Raw genomic sequence first — 16,366 nt, forward strand, 5'->3', positions numbered from 1 at the left:
GAGCACAAGTATGTTCATTCATTCGCCCAGTGTGTGTGTGTGTGTATCACACACACAAAAAAAAAAACCTCTGTGTGTGTGTGTGTATTTCTGGTATTGATTTCTCCATCATCCAAGGGATGAAATCAGCTTTTTAGCTTGGCACAGGGAAATTCGCAGGACCCAGCCTCTTCTACTTTCATTAGCCTCATTTTCTATCTCTCCCAAGAACTTAAGGTTTCTAAATTGTCCTGTGTTTTCAGACCAGCAGGCCTTAAGATGTAAAACCCTCTCCTCTCCTCTCCTGGCAACATCAATTTTTACTTCTTCAACCCTTAGTTTAAATATCACCTCTTGTATAAAGCCTTCCCTTTGATGCTCCTTCTGCTTGACGTTTCTAGCAATTTGCACGTAACTGTATTATGGCTGCCAGGTGCCATAATCATTTATTGACACACTGTATCCCTTTTGCTCTGCCATTTCTTCAGGGCAAAAACTATGTCTGGGGGCGAGGGTGGCTGGGGGTTGGGGCTCAGTGTTAGAGCGCTTGCCTAGCAAGCCGGAGGAACTGAGTTCAATCCTCAGCACCAATGAAAAAAAATAAAATTAAGGTATTATATCCACCTACAACTAAAAAAAACATATATTAAAAAAAAAAAAACTATGTCCTCGTATTCCATAGCAAGTGCCTGGCACACAATAAATGCTTAATGAATAAATAGCACACTTTTCCGCTGGTGCACTAAGCATATCTCTGCCTCAAGAGTCTTTTAGGTTGCCTTTCCCTGTGACTGGAATGTTCTTGCTCTAGGTATTCACTCCCATCTATGTCTCTGCTCAAATGTCACCACCTCAGAGAAGCCTTCCCTGGCCACTCACTCTAAGTCAACATACCCAGACATTCTCCCTTACCCTGCTTTAATGTTTGCTTTCATAGCAATTATAACCTAACATCATATTAAATATTTCTTTGTGGACCATCTTTTCCAATACAATACAAATTCCAGAGGTCTGAAATTTTGTCTTACCATATCCCCAGTATCCAAAACAATGCCTGGCATATTAGGTACTCAATAAATATTTATTGAATGAATAAATGGCTTGGAAGTGGGTGATTGAAAGATTTTAGTACATAGTGGTGGGAGGAAGGGTTGAAAATACTATAAAATAAAGAAATGCATAGATAAAAGTAAACTGGCTTCTAAAGCAGTACTTGGCCCTAGCAGGAATGGGTAAAGCAGTATTTGGCCCTAGCAGGAATGGTAACAAAGACAGGCCCCAAGTTTAACAAAAGAGAATGTGAGATGAGAAGATGTGAACCAGGTGGAATTCTGGACCTCAGTCCTCAGGGAGCAGAGTTTCTGGGAATGCCTCAGGACAGCAACCAAGCCAGGTAGAAGAAAGGGGGAGGGCTGGTGGCAGAGGAGTTTACTCAGAACTAACAACAATATCCACCCCAAGCCCAGGCCTCTCTTGACCAGATGGTTCCGGTGTAGTGTTTGCATCTGTTCCTCCATAAATTATCTAGTGCTCCCTCCTGCCTGTCCTCTCCAGTGACAGCCGGAACAATTGCCCAGGAATTCCATCTGCTCCTCCTGTCCCTCTCCCCTCTGCAGCTCATCAACATTTCAGAGCACAGAGGTATCCCATTTCCCTTAGACTAGGGATGGGAACTAGGTCTGTCTCCTGGTAGAGCTGTTTTCAAGGATCTTCCCTCATCAACACATACAAATAAAACCTCAGCAGAGGAACTCAGATCCCCCAAGGATAGACTATCCCATCTTTATTCCCCATCCCATCCATGTTTTCCTATCCCATATATCTTTTTAAAAATTAACTTAAACAGGGTGTGCTCGCTCATGCCTGTAGTCCTAGCTACTCAGGAGACTGAGGCAGAAGGATCACTTTAGCCTAGAAGTTTGAGATCAGCTTGATCAATTTAGTAAGATCTTATCTCAAAAAGAAAATTATTAAAATTACACTAAATAAACCAATCACATGAGTTCTTGTAGAGTTTAAAATTAAGGTTCTCAGGAGCTGGAGGTGTAGTTCCATAGTAGAGGACGTGCTTAGTTAGTATGCACAAGGTCCTAACTTCAACCCCCAGCACCACAAAAAAAAAAGCCAAAAAAAAAACATTCTCAATTATATACATCTTTACATCTTTTCCCCAGAAACTTCCTATTAAGTACTCTCAAAATGTGACAGTCATTATAAGAATGAACTTTTTTAAAAAATTAACTGAGGGATGGAGATGTGGCTCAAGCGGTAGTGTGCTCGCCTGGCATGCTTGTGGCCTGGGTTCAATCCTCAGCACCACATACAAACAAAGATGTTGTGTCCACCGAAAACTGAAAAATAAATATTAAAATATTCTCTCTCTCTCTCTCTCTCTTTAAAAAAATAAAAATAAATAAAAAATTTTAAAAAATTAACTGATTTTTTAAAGTTTAAAAATAAAAAATTTTAAAAATGAAAAATAAAGAAAATAAGACCACAAACTCAGATATTTTGGTTGCAAGAGACATAATCATTTGAAGCCAGGATTAGAGCTACTGAACCTGTATTCATGGTTGTTATGAAGATGATTTCAAAACTTCAAGAGGTGATAACTTAGTCTACTTTCCTAGATTTAAAGTATACACATTTCCTCATTCTTCTATTAATAGATGTTCACAGCTGCCACTCTGGTAGATGAGCTTTTATTATATGTAATGTCTTCTCTTTTTTTTTGTAGTACTAGGAATTAAACCCAGTGGCACCATATCATCACTGAGATACATTCCCCTAGTCCTTTTTTATTTTTTATTTTGAGGCAGGGTCTTGCTAAATTGTCAAGATTGGCCTCAAACTTGTGATCCTCCTGCCTCAGCCTCTGCAGTAGCTGGATTACAGACTTGTGCCACTGCACCTGGCAATCATACTTATTTTAGGTACCTAGAACAACAGTCAAATTCAGACATAGAAACAGAATGCTGGTTGCCAGGGGCTGGAGGAAGGTGAATGAAGATTTAGTGTTTAATGGGTACAGAATTATAGTTTGGGAAAAAATTCTAGAGATAGAATAAAAAAGCCCTTAGAGGTGGGTAGTTCTATGGTTCCTCTCTCTGCTGTATCAGAAGGGCTTCCTTCTCTCCATTCCAGGTCAGTGCCTTAGACTTGGCCTTGAAAGTATGTAATGTCCCATAGACTAAGCAATTATATATACATGAAAGGTTAGAATAGGAGACCCAGGTCCAGAAGCTTCAAGTAAACCTCCTTTAGCAGCTACTAGAAGGGCTGGAGCAAGAGAGACCTGTGCCTTTGCTGCCTCAGCTCCCTCTCATCAACTTTGGGTAGTCCCAGGTGGGAGGGGCTTCACAAACGTGAACATTTGATAAAGTTTTGCTTTATATTAATGGTTCTGGATATGGGTGAATCTCTTATTTTTCTAGGTCTTGGCATATCTGTCTACACATGCTCACAGGTCCAAATGGACCTGTTGCCTCTTTTGACATTTCAGAAGGAAGCTATGTCACTACACACTCAACTCACTAGTGGACACAGCCTTTTCATCTACCATTTCTCAACTCACCTCAACTTCCCCAATCAGTAGCCACCCTAGTCCTTTCCTTGAGCAGGTATTTCCAGGTTCTTCAAGCATGGTATCCAGGGCCTGAGACTTGGCACAAGAGCATGAGGCACACAGTTGGTCCTGCCAACATAAACACACACACACACACACACACACACACACACATATATACACACACACAGAGTCAAAAGGTAGGAACAATGGCTGGGTTTGGATTTCAACTCTTGAGCAGCTGGTCCAACTCCTGCTGCAAGATAGGATGGGGGTGGAGGACAGGAAGCAACTACAAGGACAGAACTTTTGTTTCAGGACCCAAAGGCCCCTGTGCTGGCAGAAAGCCCCATTAAGGGTAGACTCTGGCTATGTCTGACTACCTCCCAGCGCTAGCTCAGCTCCTACCCTGGGACCCATACTTAGGCTGTCCAGAACTGGCTTAGAGAAGCACTAACAGTATGACACAAGCAGGTAAATGATTGTCCCTTCTTGGTGAGGACAAAAGCCAGGTCTGCATGCCCCTGAGTCTCCAAGAAGTTGAGAGGCCACAGGTGCATCTGGTCTCTCTGTTGACTTGGAGCTTGTGGGGTGTGCCTGTCCTATTAAATTGAAAAATGTTTGAGGTCAGGGCCTAGCACTTTTTTCCCCATTTATATTAATTCATTCACTCATTAAAATAATACTTACTGAGCCTCTAGCACTAAGCTGGAGTCCCCTCCCAGCTCTTGCCCACAGTACTCACTATCATGCTAGGCTCTGAAACCAGGAGAAATATTTGTGGATGAATCAATGAATAAATGAATGACTCTCCTTTTTCCCTCTTCTTTTGTCTCTGCACCTTCATTTGGTAATATACAAAGTTTTTTGTGTGTGTGAAAAGGAGACTGAGTAGGGAGGAGGGGAACTTGAGAACCTACCTCCCAGATGAGGAGTAAGGAGGTCAAGAGAGATGAGTCTATGTGGCTGGGGGCACTGGAGGAAGGGTTGGTTAACAGGTATTCAGAACAGAAATGCTCAGAAAAATGGGGAATTCTGAAGGTTGGGGTGTTCTAGAATATTATTGTTAGTGTTCATGTCTGGGATCAAAGCCAGAAATGAGCCTCCTATGTCTGGAGACTCTCCCCAAAAAGAGGCCACCATTAAGGGAAGCTTAGGAATATCCTAAAGTCAACAGGCTGCCAGTCCAATCTGTTCCCAAGTCCTCCAACAAACAGCCACTAATTGTATACTGTGAAGCAGAAATTCCAGCCAAGAGTTGGTAGGCATCAGCCAGGGGCTCTCCCACCACTGTTCCAGTTCCTTTCCCTAATATAGGACAAGGATTAAACAGGGCCTCTGATGCAGACATCCTGGGTTCATATCCCAACTCTTCACCAATGACCAATGTTCTCTGCCTTAGTTTTCCCATCTGTAAAAGGCAGTTAAGCATAAATAGCAGTCAAGCATAGACAGACCCTCACAGAACTGTTTTGAGGGTCAAATAAGTTTATGCACACAAAGTGCTATGTAGACCAATGCCTGGTATGTAGGATATCCCTGCATATCCCTCAAGGACCTTGAAGCTCAGAGAAGTGAGAGGTCTCCTGAAGATCACCCAGCTATAGCCAGGATTTGAAGCAGCTACTAGTACTCTTGCCTTGACATCAAACAGCTAGAAGAGTAATAGGAGTGGTTCCAGGCTGGGGCGGGGGTGGGGAGGTGGGGTGAGGGGATAACAATGGTGTGGCCAAATGTTTAACCTGAAGGCACACAGAGGGTACATTGAAGAAAAGGTTGGGCTGGGAGGTAAGAGATAGGGCTGAGGTGGTGGAATAGAACAGACCCAGGGCCATGGGAGAAGGAAGACACAACAAATCAAGGAATGAGAGAGTAGAGGAGTCTAGGATGGTCTTAAAGTTTTCAGTCTCTGTTACCCAGAGGTAATGGGGCCGCTGCCAAAGACAGGAGATGGGGTGTACTTGGAAATCTGAGAAGTAAGACAAGGCCCTATTTCCTGGATGATTTTTAAGTGGGGGAGGGGATGGTCTTGCAGAGCCAGAAACCTGCATTAAATGAGAGGCCTTTTATGAAAAAGTGGATGGATTCCCAAAGATACTGGAACAGAGACAGTTGCTAAGAGACAAGCCCCTGCACAGCCCAGAACAATCCAGCTCTACCTCCTATCCTTGCTTTTCTTGCCAACCCCCTGTCTTACTCCAGGGCAGGAAATCAACTCTACCAGGGATCCTCCTGTGCCTCAGCAACCCCTCACCTCAGCCCCACCCTCCTACCTCCTATGCATGAACCTCACTTTCACATAGACTCATCCTCTCCTCACAGCCCCCCTGTGAGGAAGGGAACAGGGCTGGTACTAATCTCCCCATTTAACAAATGGCAAACAGGCCTGAGAAGGTCTTAAGACTTTGTCAAGGTCATGCAGCCAGATTCCAAATCCTGTTCTATTGACTCAGGACACCACACTTCCACTTCGAGAGCTCTCAGGCAGCTGGGCATGGAGACACACTCCTTTAATCCCAGGGCTGAGGCAAGGAGGATCACTAATTCTAAGCCAGCCTCAGCAACTTAGAGATAGACTCAGAAACTTAGTGAGACCCTGTTTCAAAGTAAAAAATAAAAAGGACTGGGGATGTGTAGCCACAGTGGTAAAGTGCCTTTGGGTTTCATCCCTACTTTCCCCCCACCCCCCATAAAAAAGAGAGATGGTGCTGTCAGACAGCTTGAAGCCAGAGTTGCTCCCCTCCTTTTCCTCAGACATCCCTTAGTGTCCAAGGGCATTCGTTTTCTCTCTAGGTAGGATAATAACTGGATATTAAGGAGGCAGTGAAAATGGACAGAGAGGGATTGTCAACATTACAGATAAGTGTCAAACATCAGGGCTGGAAACAGAGACCCTTGAGTGAACTTTGTTCTCAAGGGAAACTTAGGCCCAGAAAGAAGGAAACTTGCTCCACAGGATGCCTCTGACACTCTACCACTCCTTTTGGTCCAAACATCTATTGCTGTACATAACAAAACTTTATGACTTAAGACAACAATCATTTTATCATCTGTCAGATTTCTTTGGGTCAGGGATTGAGGCAGGGATCAGCAGGGCAGTTCTGAATTTGTCTTGCATGTAGAGGCAGTTCAATGTGCTGAAGCAACACTGAACACCAGCTTCATCATCACTAGCTCTGTGACTTTGGGAAAGTCACCTAAGCTCTTGTATCCATCTTCTCCTTCCTTACGTATAAAGCTGGAATAATAATTGCCTGTCTTGCAGGGGTTTGGAGAGGATAACGTGGAAGAGTATGACCCCAGTAAAAAAAAAAAAAAAAAAAAAGTTTTTTCCCCTTTTTTTTCTCAATATTTATTTTTTAGTTATAGGTGGTCACAATATCTTTATTTTATTTTTATGTGGTGCTGAGGATTGAACCCAGTGCCTCACGCAGGTAGGCAAGCACTCTACCACTGAGCCACAGCCACAGCCCCTTGTTTTTCCCCTTTCTAGATTTTAAGAAAGCAGTGAACTCACTGATATCCTTAATCTCTCATCCTGCTCATAAAATGATCCAACTCTCAATAAGGATGAGAAACCAAGACAAGTGTACAATATGGTCAAAACAGCTAGGTTATAGCAATTAACAAAACCAAGTCTTTGCCCTCATGAAGCTGATAATCTAATAGGAGAAGCCAGTTAAAACATAAATATATCAATATATATGTCAGAAGCCAGTTAAAATATAAATATACTAATATATATGTCAGGTGGTGAAAAGTGTTATGGAGAAAAATAAAATAGGGTAAGGAACATACTAGTGGGGAGTGGGGCTACTATATGGGGTGATCAGTGAGGGCCTCTTTATTAAAATGAAATTTGAACAGAAAGATGATTGAAATGAGGGAAAAGAAAGTATGAAAATACCTGGGATTGAGCATTCCAGGTAGAGGGAAAAGATAGTGTAAAGATCCTGATCAGGGGCTTGGGTTGTGGCTCAGCGGCAGAGCACTTGCCTCGCACGTTTGAGACCCTGGGTTCGATCCTCAGCACCACATAAGAATAAATGAATAAAATAAGGGTATTGTGTGCAATGACAACTAAATATATATATACATATATATTTATTTATTTAAAAACAAAGATCATGATTATGTGTTTAAGGATCAATACAGAGGCCAGTTTGACTAGGGGAGAGTGAGATAGTACAGTATCCAGGATAAAATCAGACAGGAAATTTGACAGGGAGGGAGAAGGGACAGGAAAGGGGAGGAAATGTGAAATAAATTTGACAAAACTACACTACATGCATGTATAAATATACCATGATGAATCGGTGAATTCCATCTTTATGTAAACTTATAAAGCATCAATTAAGAATGAATAGAGAGAGCTGGGGTTGTGGCTCAGCAGTAGCGCACTTGCCTGGCATGTGTGAGGCACTGGATTTGATTCTTAGTACCGCATATAAATAAATAAAATAAAGGTCTATCAACAACTAAAAAAAAAAAAAAAAAAAAAACATCATGTTTGTTAAATACACAAATTAATTTTCCTTTAAATCCTTTAAGGATCCCCTTTTCATCAAATCCATGAAGTTGGATACTACTTTGACTTTTGTATGATAACCCCCAGCTTGAGGGATAACTTCTTCTATTATATCACTGAGACAACTGAAAATATGAATACAGGGATACTGTGCTGTTGGAGATTATCAAAGAAATTCTCATATCCTTCCTCAACCATAATGTCAGATTCTGTCACAATTTCTTGTAAGTTTAACTTTTGGTATAGCACGTTCAGCAAGCAAGCCCTGTCATTTTATCATATAAGAGTATGTCTCTTCTACAGTAAGAACAGGATCAACTTCAATAGCACAATATTGTTGCTTCAATTGTACTCACTTTTTTCTTTCCCACATTTTTTATAGTTGCATTCTAGTTGTATAATGGTGGGATTTGTTGTTACACATTCATATATGCACACAATTATAACAATATAGTTTAGCCAATATTGCTCCCCTATACTTCCCCTCATCCTCCTCTCCCACCTTTTACCCCCTAGTCCCTTTTCTCTACTGATCTCCCTTTGATTTTCATGAGATCTCCACCCCCACCTTTTTTTCCCCTTTTTTCTCTCTATCTTCCACATATGAGAGAAAACTTAGGACCCTTGACCTTCTGAGTTTGGCTTATTTTGCTTAACATAATAGTCTCAAGCTCCATCCATTTTCCTGCAAATTACATAATTTTATTTTTCTTTATGGCTGAATAAAACTCCATTGTGTATCTATGCCACATTTCCTTTATCCATTCATCTCTTGATGGTTACCTAGGTTGGTTCCACAGTTTGGCTATATGAATTCTGCTGCTATAAACGTGAGTATGCATGTATCACTATGGTATGATGATTTCAATTCTTTAGGATAAATATCAAGGAGTGATATAGCTGGATCATATGGTATGATCCATGTCTAGTCTTTTGAGGAATCTCAATACTGATTTCCATTATGGTCGTACTAATTTACAGTCCCTGGACTGATTTTTTTCGGCATTCATCTGTAATCAGTTTACTGTTATCAATGAAATTTTGACATTTTCGGCATCTTTACCCTTTGTAGGAAAATTTACTTCATATCATATCAAAGACTGTTACAATCCAAAGTTTGCCGCTCCTTCTTTGTTAAGACCATAAATAATTCTTCTACTCTTATAGGGTTCTTTTTTTTTCTTTTTCTTTTTTTGATACCAAGGATTGAACTCAGGGGCACTTGGCCACTGAGCCACATCCCCAGCCATATTTTATATTTTATTTGGAGACAGACTCTCACTGAGTTGCTTAGCACCGCGCTTTTGCTGAAGCTGTCTTTGAACTCTCAATCCTTCTGCCTTAGCTTCCCAAACCACTGGGATTATAGTTATGCGCCACCATGCCTGGTCTCTTGTAGGGTTCTTAATACAAAATGAACTTTTCTTGAATTTTGGCATCATTTTGACATATACATCCAAAGATTTGCTGAGACTGGCCTCAAACTTGCAATCTTCCTTACAGCAGATTCTTGATTAGTCATTTCTTGGGTTTATGGCACATCTTCTCCCTTCAAGGTGAACATGTACTGGGCCAGCACCACCACTGGAAAAACGAGAGGCGATGTTTCCAGGTTAGAATTTTGGGAGAACTGGCTCCGTAAACCCTTATACCATGCCCCACAGGCCATTTTTCATCAAAATTTTTATTTTTTAGTAAGTTTATATTCATAGAAAAGTTACAAAGATAGTAAAGAGCGTTCCCATATATCCTTCACCCAATTCCTCTTAGTGCTAACATTATACATTACCATGGTACATTTGTCAAAACTAAGAAGACATGGTACCTTAGGATAAACTTAACTCCAGACTTTATTCAGACTTTGCAGTTTTTTCACTAATGATCTTTTTCTGTTTGATGACCCAATTTAGGATACCATATCACATTTATCTGGCTTCATTCATTGAATCAACCCTGGCTGCTGCATGATAATTAGAAGACCAACTAGAAAGCTGTTGCAGTAGTCTGGTCTAAAGATAATGGTATGTGGAACTTAGAGATTAAACTGAAAAAAAGTGGTCAAGGGCTGGGGATGTGGCTCAAGCGGTAGCGCACTCGCCAGGAATGCGTGCGGCCCGGTTCGATCCTCAGCACCACATACAAACAAAGATGTTGTGTCCACCGAGAACTAAAAAAAATAAAATATTAAAAATTCTCAAAAAAAAAAAAAGAAAAAAAGTGGTCAATTCTGGTCAAATGCATATGAAGACAGAACCAAAAAGATTTGCAGGATGTGGGTTGTAAAGAAAGAGGAGAGGGGCTGGGGATGTGGCTCAAGCGGTAGCGCGCTCGCCTGGCATGCGTGCGGCCCAGGTTCGATCCTCAGCACCACATACCAACAAAGATGTTGTGTCCGCCGAGAACTAAGAAATGAATATTAAAAAAAATTCTATCTCTCTCTCTCTCTCTCTCTCTCCTCTCTCACTCTCTCTTTAAAAAAAAAAAAAAAAAAAAAAAAAGAAAGAGGAGAGTCCAACAATGATTCCAGGATTCAGATCTAAATAACTAGAAGTATAGAATTTGACTGAAATGGGTAAAATTGACAAAGGGAGACTGTTTAGAGATGGCAATCAGGAGTTTGCTTTGGATGTGCTAAATTTGAGTTACCTATTGATGAATCCATGTGGATGTGAGTAGATAGCCCCAATACAATCCATGAGTCTGGGTTTCAGAGAGAGGGTTTGGCTGGAAATATAAACTTGGGTGTCTTTAGCTTATAGTTTGTATTTCAAGCCAGTAAGCTGAATGAGATCATAGAGTGGGTGAAAGCAGAAAAAGGTACAGTGTCTCCTCCAAGTAAGAACACTGGCATTCATCTATAGTAACAGAGGGATGACAGAATATATGGAGGCAGATGCATGTAGGTGGTGGAAGCCTATGGAAATTCTCTTCAAACTGCTTCTATTTTCTCCATGGATTTGGAAACAAGACCATCAGCAGAGTGGGCAAAAAAAAGAAGGTGGGTGAAGGTTGGAAGAGAGGGGAATAAAATAGTTGTCTGGCTGGGTGGGAACAGAACTGAGGAAATGCAGGAGTATTGGTGGTCAACACAAGTGGCAGGAGAGCATCATGGATTTAAGTGAGACCAGCCAACTTGAAGGCATGTTTTTGTTTTTGTTTTTTCTAGCTGCGATCAGCTGTTTGGATACAGGCTGGAGAAATCACATTGGTGGGTGAGATTCTGCCAGCTGAATACAATGAAAGGAGAGAAGGGCCAGAAAGTTGAGTGTATATGTAAGGAACTGGTTATGACAGACCATGGAATCCAGACTGGGTAAGGAAAGAAGGGTGGAGGTGATGGGGTTAGGGGACGGTGGAAAGGAGGTTTGATCAGTGGATGAGGCACAGTGCCTAAGGCCCATAATAATTGTAGGGGCCTACAAAATGCTTTCATTTTCATTACTTTATTCTATTTTTTAAAAAATATATCTTAGTTGTCAATGGACTTTTATTTTTTATTTTTTTATTTATATGCAGTGCTGAGAATTGAACCCAGTGTCTCACATATGCTAGGCAAGCACTCTACCACTGAGACACCACCCCAGCCCCTATTCTATTTTTATTTGTTATTTATTCATGATGCTGGGGATTGAACCTGGGGTGCTCTAACACTTAATATATCCACAGCCCTTTTTATTTATTTATTTATTTTTTAATTTATTAGTTACTGATGGACCTTTATTCATTTATGTGTTTATATGTAGTGCTGAGAATTGAACCCAGTGCCTCACACATGCTAGGCAAGCAGTCTACCACTGAGCCACAACCCCAGCCCCATATTTATTTTTTCTTGAGACAGGGTCTCGCTAAATTGCTAAGACTGGCCTAGAACTTGTAATCCTGCCTCAGCCTCCTAAATTGCTAGGCTTACAGGCATGTGCTCCTGTGACCAGATCTTCTGATTTTAAAATAAGTGAATATGGCTGGGGGCCAGGGTTGTGGCTCAGTGGTAGAGCGCTTGCCTAGCATGTGTGTGGTACTGGGTTCGATCCTGGGCACCACATAAAAATAAAAACAAAGGGAATGAAGGTATTGTGTCCATCTACAACTAAATAAAATAAAATTTTTAAAAAATGGTTGGGTGTAGTGACACATGCCTGTAAGCCCAGTGACTCAGGAGGCTGACCAGGAGAATCACAATTTCAAGGTTAGTCTCAGCAATTTAGCAAGACCCTGCCTCAAGAGAAAATAAATAGCTAAGAGGTAGAGTGGCCCTGGTTCAATTCCTGGTACTGAAAAAAAAAAAAATAAGAACAAAATTAATAAAATAAAATAAACAAGCAATAAATTCACACTAGATAATATTAATCCAATACAGTCATACAGTATAATGTTTTTAAAAGGTAGTGTTGGGGATTGAACCCAGTGCCTCACACATGCTAGGCAAGCACTCTACTACTGAGTACGTCCCCAGCTCCCATACAATATAATTTTAAATATTCTTTTTTTTTTAGAATTTTAATATTTATTTTTTAGTTATCGGCGGACACAACATCTTTGTTTGTATCCACATACCAAGGATCGAACCTGGGCCGCACGCATGCCAGGCCTGGGTTCGATCCTCAGCACCACGTACAAACAAAGATGTTGGGTCCGCTGAGAACTAAAAAATAAATATTAAAATTCTCTCCATCTCTCCTCCCTCCCTCTCTCTCTCTCTCTCTCTCTCTCTTAAAAAAAAAAAAAAAAAAAAAAAAGAATCACCAAGAAGCCAGGCATGGTGGTACTTGCCTGTAATCTCAGAGACTTGGAAGGTGGAGGCAGAAGAATTGCAAGTTGGAGGCCAGCCTCAGCGACCTAGCAAGATCCTGTCTCAAAATAAAGAAAATGAAATAGGATTGGGGGTGTGGTTCAGAGGTAAAGTGTTCATGGGTTCAATTCTCCAATACAAAAAAAAAAAAAAAAAGAATCTGACATAAGTGGGAGTGAGCAGAATGACAATAAGACAGGTGCTAAAATCTTCAAAGCATGAGGGGGAAGTAAGTGGTATCATCTGATGCCATCAATATTAAAAGCTTCAAATGTCTTTGTAATTTTTATCAGTGAATTTTAATACATTTAATCAATGAAAAGGAATTATTCATTTTTCACAACTTCTTTGACTCAATCACTTGTCAGTTCAGATTCTAAAACAGTGACATAACTATATGCATGAAAATTTGAGGCACACCTGTTTATCTAGAAGCAGTATTTATAGTGCTTAAGATGATATCTGGCACCTGGAAATAGCACATAGCTAGATGTTCAATATATATTGGTTGAATGAATTAATGATATAAACACAATCTATGTGGCCAATAATCAGGATTAGGTTGAATAAATTATAGTATATATCTTCAATGGAATATCCCACAGTCATTGAAAATCATGCTTTCAAGGACTATCAATATATTGCATGGAATTTAAAAATCAGGATATAACATTGTAGATGTGATATGGTTATACCTGTGTTTACATATCTGGATAGGAAAAGGGGCCAAACCAATAATAGAGTAGTTTTATCAAGCTAGTAGAATTATGAGTGATTTTTCCTTTATTTTTTAAAAAGCTGATGGGTGGGCTGGGGATGTGGCTCAAGCAGTAGCGTGCTTACCTGGCATGCGTGCGGCCCAGGTTAGATTCTCAGCACCACATACAAACAAAGATGTTGTGTCCGCCGAAAACTAAAAAAATTAATTAGTTAATTAAAAAAAGCTGGATGGGGGGCATGGTGGTATATACTTGTAATTCCATCAATTTGGGAGGCTGAGGCAGGAGGAATGGAAATTCTAGACCAGCCTCAGCAATTTAGTGAGACCTTAAACAACTGAGCAAGACTCTATCAAAATAATAAGTAAAAAGGACTAGGGATGTAGCTCAGTGGTAAAGCACTCTTGGGTTCAATTCCCAGTACCAAAAAAAAAAAAAAAAAAAAAATGGAGCTGGGGATGTAGCTCAGGTAAAGCACTTGCCTAGTATGCCTGAGGCTCTGCACTCAATCTCCAGCACCACAAAGGGAAAAAAGAGTTATACAAGTTCATTTTGGAAAAAGTGAAAATATTAAAAAGAATAAGAAAAAAAAAACCCTTATAATTCTACCATCCAGAGAACACTATTGCCACAGGTTCCGCTTTGTTTTTTTGTTCCCCCCACTCTACTTAACATTTTCTTAGCTTTTTGACCATCTTTAGACTTCAAAAAGGTGACTTTTAACCATCACATAGTGTTGAAATACCATAATCTATTTTGCCTATAGTAAATTTTGACATTATAGTTTGTAATTTTTTGCTGAACAATATCTTAGAACAAAATAAATGATAGAGCCATGTCATTACTCAAACTCATAAAGTTCTTCATGTAAGAGGGGATCAAAGTGGACAGTAAACTTGCTAGAGAGCTGGGGAGAGCGTGAATGTTACATCCAGTGAAGACTGTTCAGTAAAAATGAACACAGGTGCTCTGCCCTTGTCCGGGCGTTTATGGAAAGCTGTTCTGTAAGGCTAGAGACTCTCCAATGTTTTGAATTTTAAAATGGCAAAATTTCTATCAGAAGGAATGGGCCTTAGCCTTCCTGATCTCCTGCACTCTTGCCCTGGGCAAACAAGAAACTATGTTTCAGGTCCTCGCCTTGTTCAGGTGTCTAAGCCTATAGTAGGGACAGGTAAAAAGCCTGGAAGGGCAGTTCTCCCCAACCTCTCCCTAGAAAACTCTAAAGTGAACTCCTGGTTGAGGCAATATTAACCTGAGGACAAGAACAGTTGTGATGGGGTCCAGAGGCTAGAAGTGTGTGTGTGTGTAGAGGTAACACTGACAAAATCGGGGCATTCCCAGTTCAGGGAGGCTTCCTAGAGGTGGTTACGGGAAGGAATGGGGTGGAAGATTGAGACTGATGAGGAAAAGGAGGGGTGGACCGGGCTGATATTTAGATAGGCACGTGTTAATCCTGGAAGGCTGTAGATGATAATGAGGAGAGAAAGAGGGCAGGGGGGGGGGGCGAGGAGGAAAGGAGCTGACGGAAGAAGCCTGCGAGGAAGATTCTACAAGCGGGGTGGAAAAGAGGGCGGAGCAGGCTGGCGACAGTAGGAGGGCGGGGTGCAAGTGCGCCCCGATTGTGCACGGGATATATATGAAAGCGTGATGGGCAGCCGACTGGTGAGAGCGGAGGTGGGGCGTGGGGTGAGGGGCACGAGTCAGGAAGCGGGGATGGGAGATGGGATAATAGCAGGGACACGCACCATTGGCCGGCAACTCACAGTGTGTGCCCATTTAGACTCCCAAGATTTCCTTATTTTCGTTGCTTGAAGGAAGGTTCGGGGAGGTTAGGTGGGCGCGGAGGGCGGGGTCTCGGGGGTCACGGAATGGTGCTGGCGCGCGAGTGAGGTGTGGCCGTGCGTGGCCGGGGGTGGGCGCTGGACGCGGGAGGGCGGGGGGCGGGCCGGCAGCGGCCAGGAGCTGGGAGAGGCGGGCTCCGCCGGCACACGCCGCCCCTGGCAGGGGGCCGAACGCGCGCGAGGAGCCGCCGCCGCCGCCGCCGCCGCCGCCGCCGCTCGGGGTCGCCTCTAGCCCCAGATTCCCGAGCGCTCGGCTGGCATGGCAGCGGCCTCGGCGCCCGGCCCCGCGGCCAGCTAGGGGCGGCCTCGCGTCCCTGCCCAGCCCCTCAGCGGAGCCCGTCGGATCCGGCCTCGCTCTGCTGCCCGGGACACGCCGCCTCCCAGCCGGAGGTGAGGACGGGGGCGCGCAGGGCTAGGCGCTGTGGGGATTCCAGGCCCTGAGCAGTCGCCAAGCCGAGCGCGCTGAGATAGGAAGGGAACGTGGGAGCTAGTCCTAGAGGGTGGGTGTCGTAGGTGCGGGTAAGGGACTGCTCGCTGCCGGGAACCAGGAACAGTCCCTCCTTCTGGCCCCCGCGTTCCCTCCGTGCTCGAGGACGCCTCTCTGTGCTGTCCCTATCCCCGCAAACCCTTCGGTCCCGACCGCGATCCCCACCAGCCCCAGCCATTCCCGCGCCGTGGCCTCGCTTGGCGCTGCCCATCCTTCCTGCAGACCCTTCTCCCAAGTTTCTAGCTCTAGTACCCTCTCCTGCTCTACCCTTCCCGGTTCCAGGTTCCCGCTACCCGCATCCACTTCTTCTGTCCCGGTGCCCTGCTCCGTCGTCGGCTTTTGTCAATTGGAGCCCATATCTTTGCCGCTATCTCCGCGTCCAGCCGCCTCCCAGCCAGTGCCATCCCACAGGTGTCTACACGTCTGGCCGTCCATCCGTCGGTCCCTCCTGGGGCGGA

At 42.9% G+C, this 16,366-nt stretch overlaps 1 pseudogene; it reads right to left on the bottom strand.

Moving 5' to 3' along the window:
* Positions 1-5,094: 5,094 nt before the first annotated feature.
* On the bottom strand, positions 5,095-16,086 carry LOC113179129 (cytosolic 5'-nucleotidase 3A-like; annotated as a pseudogene).
* Positions 16,087-16,366: the final 280 nt, after the last annotated feature.

This window comes from Urocitellus parryii, chromosome 8, assembly GCF_045843805.1.
Source record: "Urocitellus parryii isolate mUroPar1 chromosome 8, mUroPar1.hap1, whole genome shotgun sequence".
Taxonomy (NCBI): domain Eukaryota; kingdom Metazoa; phylum Chordata; class Mammalia; order Rodentia; family Sciuridae; genus Urocitellus; species Urocitellus parryii.